Source organism: Juglans microcarpa x Juglans regia, chromosome 1S, assembly GCF_004785595.1.
Source record: "Juglans microcarpa x Juglans regia isolate MS1-56 chromosome 1S, Jm3101_v1.0, whole genome shotgun sequence".
Taxonomy (NCBI): domain Eukaryota; kingdom Viridiplantae; phylum Streptophyta; class Magnoliopsida; order Fagales; family Juglandaceae; genus Juglans; species Juglans microcarpa x Juglans regia.
This window is the reverse complement of record NC_054595.1, coordinates 29,823,317-29,829,474: the sequence shown is the minus strand read 5'-3', so window position 1 is coordinate 29,829,474 and position 6,158 is coordinate 29,823,317. Positions and strand designations below refer to the sequence as shown.

General features: G+C 38.0%; 1 pseudogene; it reads right to left on the bottom strand.

Moving 5' to 3' along the window:
* Positions 1 to 337: 337 nt before the first annotated feature.
* LOC121247494 lies at positions 338 to 5,066 on the bottom strand (annotated as a pseudogene).
* Positions 5,067 to 6,158: the final 1,092 nt, after the last annotated feature.

Genomic DNA, 6,158 nt, shown 5'->3' with positions numbered 1-6,158 from the left:
TCCAGAGGCTGGCCATCGTTCATGGCTCTTTCAATATCCTATTTAGTTTTTAATGAGTGGTTGAGATTTAAGGATTTTATATCATATAATAAATACCTTAAAAAATCTAGAAGAGAAATCTCACAGGCTTAAATAAATATTATTTCATCCATCCATTTTCAAGCACTTGGATGTAAGTAATCGAGCCAAATTCTCATAAATGTATAACAATCTCGAGGCCAATAGCTTCAATAATAACTATAAGAAGTACAGAATAATATCCTAAGATATGAACTCTTTGACAAGCCTAGCTAATAGCTAGAAAGTTGGACCAATTTCTTCTAGTTTTTTTAATTAGCTAAGCAATGGTAAGATGAAGGATTTCTCTAAATTCCAGCCTCCTAGTCTCCCGATAAAATGTTCTATATTTGTTAGGCCGATATGTTAACCAGATCCGCCCTCTGATCTCCCAATCCATGCTCGTTCCTATTGCACTTTTGTCCACCTTCCACCACACTCTCTCCCTGTACTCATCACCAGCAAATACTACTCCACCTTGCCTTGTGAATGGCCGGTATGCGCTCGAGTATCGGTCTCTAAACCAAGCCTTGGGGTTAAGTAATGCAAGTTTTGAAGAGAATACCTCTCTTCCATCCATGCTGTCGTGAAGAAACCAATTCAAGTTTGCACTATAGCCATCAACTGATTGCTCGAATTTCCAAGGCTTCAAACTCATAGTCACGGTCTCTCCAGCTGATAGCTTGAGTCCCACGTAAGGGTTTGATGGTTCGAATCCGACTTCTATACTTCTTTCACAGCCAAACTCTGTTGTTGGGTTCTCATACGACTTGCTTACTGAAAGGCTTACTACGTTGGTTTGAAGAGTTGGAGTAAGTTGCAACGAAATTCGTGAGGGGAAGTGCTTTTCAGCTGTCCCAACTCATCGTTCATTCATTAGGTTCTCATTCAATGGTCTGACGACATCACACCCGTTAGAAAAGGAAAGACAAAAGACCAGAGGCCAGGTTTAAAAAAAAACCAGCTTGGGAACTGTTTCATTAGCGTTGTAAAATTTTGTACTTTTGTCACGTTTTCTACAGAAATTAGGATATAATTTTGCTTTAAATAACAATAGAAGTACTTTTAAAAGGCTAAAGTATAGCTAGCTGTTCTATTTTTTTTTTTTTTTAAAAAAAAAAAGACGGTACCCCAAATTTATTAATTACCCTCATTTGTGGCGGAGAAAAATCGTGATTACAGCTCAACACCTAGTGGTTACATAAAATCCAAAACTCAGGCATCAAAAATCGGTCTAAAGGACAACACTAATTAAAATAACAACACTGTTTTCAGCAAGATATGCCAAGTACATGGAAACCTGCAGGGGAGAAACAAAACCAAAACAGAGAAGCAAGAACATAAACAATCCAAAAAACGATTTACCTGGTAAAAACCTTACCGGACCTGTAGATATGGTAAACCCAATTTGTCCATGCGAAGAAAACTTCTTAACCGACTAGGTCAGGTATGACAGTCACCCTTAATGATCCAATTTACCAGCAATTGTGAATCTGTTTCAATTTCAACATGGTGAAGCCCGAGGGTATAACATCTATGAATTCCTTCTAAAAGGCTACTAAGTTCGGCAAAGTTACCCTGACCCAGAGATACCGAGTAAGCCAGAAGGAGACTGCCATTTGCATCCCGAATAACAGCCTCGGCGCCAGAAGGGCCAGGGTTCCCAAGACTACTACCGTTCGTGTTGAGCTTAACCCAGCCCTGTTGGGGCCGGATCCATCTTACCACCCTAATCCTCTGTGGCTTGGGAGACAAAATCGGGATCTCCAGTCTATTTAAAATATCAATGTCCTTATTGGAAACCGAGGAAATTTTCATAATTTGGTCCATAATAAAACGGAGCCATACTTTAAAAGCGTACCAGACCGACTGAGCCGTATGACCCTTGTCCTCATACCAAGCTTTACACCGTCTCTCCCAAAGTTTCCAAGAGATAATAGAGGGAATAAGACCTAGAATAATACGTATTTGAGAAGAGCTACCCACGCGGTGAAACCAGAAATTTGTCTGTTCCTTCCAAGTGAGGAACGAAGGCATGTGGACCCCAACTTGATTAGCTGCTAACCGCTAGACATTTCGGGGAAGGTCCCTCGTCTAGAGGACATGATTTTCAAGTCCTCAGAATGGCTCTCTTGGTAGCAGTTACATTTTGAAGCCATCAAAATACCCATAATCTTAATCTTTTCATCAACACTCAGACAGTTATTAGTGACCTTCCACATCATGATGGAAATTTTCTTAAGAAGATTGGCATACCAAATCCACTAAGCTCAAGGTAAAGGAGGCACTCGGACCCTAATGCAATCCCAGGCACTCTTGGTAGTAAATGTGCCCTCAGTATCTCTCAACCAAACCAGCACATCATTGCCCTCCTTTCGTCTAGCCAAGTATTCGTACAGGTGTAGTTGTACAAGTTGGTGGTAAGTAAGAGAAAATTGCAATCGCTCATCAACAGAAGGGTTGCTTGAGTTCTCAATTTCCATGGCTCTGAGTGGACGATATAAATGAACCTTCCATATAACCCAAAGGTTGAAACTGCATGAGAAAACAGAGGTGATGGTGTTTTGAGAGATCGGCGTGTGGCTTGGAGTACTATAATCCAATTTGTAATTGCAAGGTTTGTGGACCGCATCCATTGCTCTTCTATATTAGAGCCTAAGAGTTTCATGAGCAACTTTGTTGCTTGTCTTGAGTGACAATTTGCTAGTTGAGTCTCAAGAGTATTAAGACACGCTGAACGGAGATCTTCAGGAGCTTCATAGATGCAAACGAAGAATAATAGAGTGAGAAACGTGAAGTTGAACATGTCCTTAAAGTAGGATGTAGAATCAAGTTTGAGGAAGTTGAGGAAGGAGTCGTTCTTGTTTGAGCCATAACAGAAGACATCTTCAATAAAATTGACCAAGAGGGTGAACATGGTTTCCTCATCTAGCAACTTTCTGGAGTTTGATTTGAACTTGAATGGTTTTGAGGTCCAAAGAGGCACGGGGAGATTAAAATCTACAACGACAGCAAGAGAGAGATTTGGGGATTGGTTAGTTTCGGCTATGGATAGATTGAGAGATGGACTTGAAGAATATATGCAGAGAGACGTGGACTTTTTTCTCCATTCAGGGATTGGTGGAAGGTTCTGAACCCAGCAACATATATCGGGAAAGCCATAGGAAGCAGCCATAAGATGGGCAGACTTATCTCTCTCTCTCTCTCTCTCTCTGTGTGTGTGTGTGTGTGTGTGCAAGGAATTCTGCTGATAATCTCCGTATATAAAGGCTTTTTTCGTGAATTGGAATGGAAGCAATACTGAGATCTTGGTGGGGAACAGATAGATGTCAATGAGTAAAAGCAGATAAATAATTGACAGATGAATAGTATTAAGGACATTAAAATGAGATAGATGATTGTATAAGAAAATAATATATGCGTGTCACATGGTTAATTAGGGAGTTGTGTATGCAGATACTCACACCTTTCGATTGAGACAAAAGGTATATGATTGGAGTGGACGATCTGGGCAAATCTGAAGATTGAGGATTACAAAACAAATGCACAGTTCCGTTGCATAGTGAAGGCAAACTCGTTGCATTAAGGTTGTAAGATGCCTACCAAGTAGTGGTTAAAGGGGCAGATGTAGATGAGCAGAGATGTCGAATTCGAATGGTTCACAACAATCTAGGGGGATTGGATTCCCCTCATTTTTTGGTATCCACTTTGCTTACAAGTAATGTCTTTCGAGGGATGATATACTTCCAAAATCCTAGGATTGCTTTTGGCCGTAGTCAGATAGAGGAATTCTTGCTTCTTCTTTTTTTTTTTTTTTTTTGGAATAAAAGGAGTGGGATTGGAGGAGTTAGAAATAACTGATAACAATGTTATGGTTCCAATATTCCCTGACGAAATTGTTTCTCAACCCAAATCTTTAATATAAAATGAAACAAATATTTTAGAGAATGAAGGTGTGAATAGTCTATCTGCAGCATTTTTACATGCAGTTTCTGAATGGGGTTGGTTAGATGAAACCCTTTTGTTTTTTTTTTTTTTTTTTTGAAAAATTTTAAACATAAGCTCACACTCTTGTATATCACTTAAAATAATTTTACATTTTTACTCTCATATTTTATAAAATAAAAAATAAAAAAATAAAATTATATATTTTTAAATAGTATACAGAATATTATCGCAATTTTTTTTTTATTTTTGTTAAAGTAACCCCTCGGATCACAGATTTTTTGGCTAAAGTTATAAAATCACACACACACACACACACACACACACACACACACACACATATATATATATATACTAGTTGATGGTGCAACATGCAAGGCACGTTTTCCCAGTTGTGTGAAAAAATCCCAGAAATAACATTTGTATACAGTAAATAAAATGTGGTTGAAAATAGGATAATGTAGAGTAACATAAAAACTTGGTGTAAGGGGATTCTTTTCCCCTATGTCTAAGCGGGCCTAAGAAAGGCAGGCCCCTTTTGGATTCGAAAAGTGTCTCATCTCATCTCATTTCATCATTATAACTTTCTCAAATTTTTATATAAAATATAATAAATAATTCAAAAATTTCAAATCTCAATTCAATTTTTTCAAATCTCAAAACAATAATAATATTAAAAAATAATATTCTAATAATATTTTTTTAACTTTCATTTTTCATCTAAAATCATCTCATCTCATCTTTGAATCGAAACCAGCCATAAGGGAACAAACCAAAGGTCTAGCCCAAAACAAGTAGAATCTTCGACCTGGTCCATAGGTAGGCTCCTCTGGACTCTACCTGCATGAGGGAACGTGTTGTAGGAGATGAGACTCACCGACCTGAAGACCCTCTGAATAGTGTCCAGCTCTTAAGTGCTTGTCCTCGTAATGGGTAGAAAATAAGGAGAACCCTCGATCTTCTGACAGGAGAGGTATCAATGGACCACCAAGGACGCTAGCGGAGTGAGGCAAATTGGGGAACCACGCCACATTAATAGCATCACTACTTGAGCTATACGCCATATTAATAACGTCGTCGCAGAGTCACGCTGCATTAAAGGACTCTGACAAAAGGAACTGTATGAAGGACACAGACTCCATGGAGGCAGACACAATTTGTCCCCTAGACTTTTGGTATAAATTCACTTGTTCACAAATTTTCAAGAGAATTTACTGACTTTGGCATCAGAGACTCCCTGGCCCCAAGGCTACCCTCTCCCAACTATATTCTTCTTTATTTTCATAAGCTCAAATTCTGAAAACCTGAGTTACTAGAACCTAGCCCAATGGCGTGCGAAACACGACGTTAACACTTAGTATAAAACTCTAAAATTGGTTCAATTATATAGCAATGGGTTAATGAATAAGGTGGGTGAAAAGTAGCATTCAAAAATATGTTTTTTCTTTCTTGGCCAAAGTCTTTTATTCAAAAGAATGAAAATGTGACACCCAGATGCAAAAAACTAACTATGTCTACATGTGAAACGTAGAGGAGGAAATAATAATCTTATCTTTTAGAATAAAAACTAAATTCTATCATTTGAAATCCTAGAATGTTATGCTTTGAAAATAATTTATTCTAACAAGCCCAAAAAAAAAAAAAATGTCAAAATCAATAGTCATTACATTTAATAGCCAAATATTCATAAAAAGTATCACATCTTGTCTAGTATCATTTTTGAAATAATCCAAAATTAGAAACATCTAATAGGGGTGGGCAGCAGGGCTTTGCACCCTGTTGTCCCGCGCCAGTCCACCCCTCCCCTGCATGGGCTGGGCGAGGCTTTGTGCCGCAGATGCGGGGGCGGGGGACGGGGGACAAAGGGGGCTCAGCCCTGCTCCAAATTTCTCTCACCTTGCATATATTATATATAATATATAATATATAATTATATATGTATTTATATATAAGAAAAAAAAACCAGGCATAAAACGACGTTATATCGTCGTTTCATACCTATGAGTTTTTATAAAACAACTAAATAACATATGTCATTTGGCATGGATGATGTGGTGATTAGACAACTTCAATACATCAGGGATAAGCATTTTAATAGCTAGGTATTGTGCAAAATTAATCAGTTTATAGTATTAATCCAATATTCTCCATGTCTA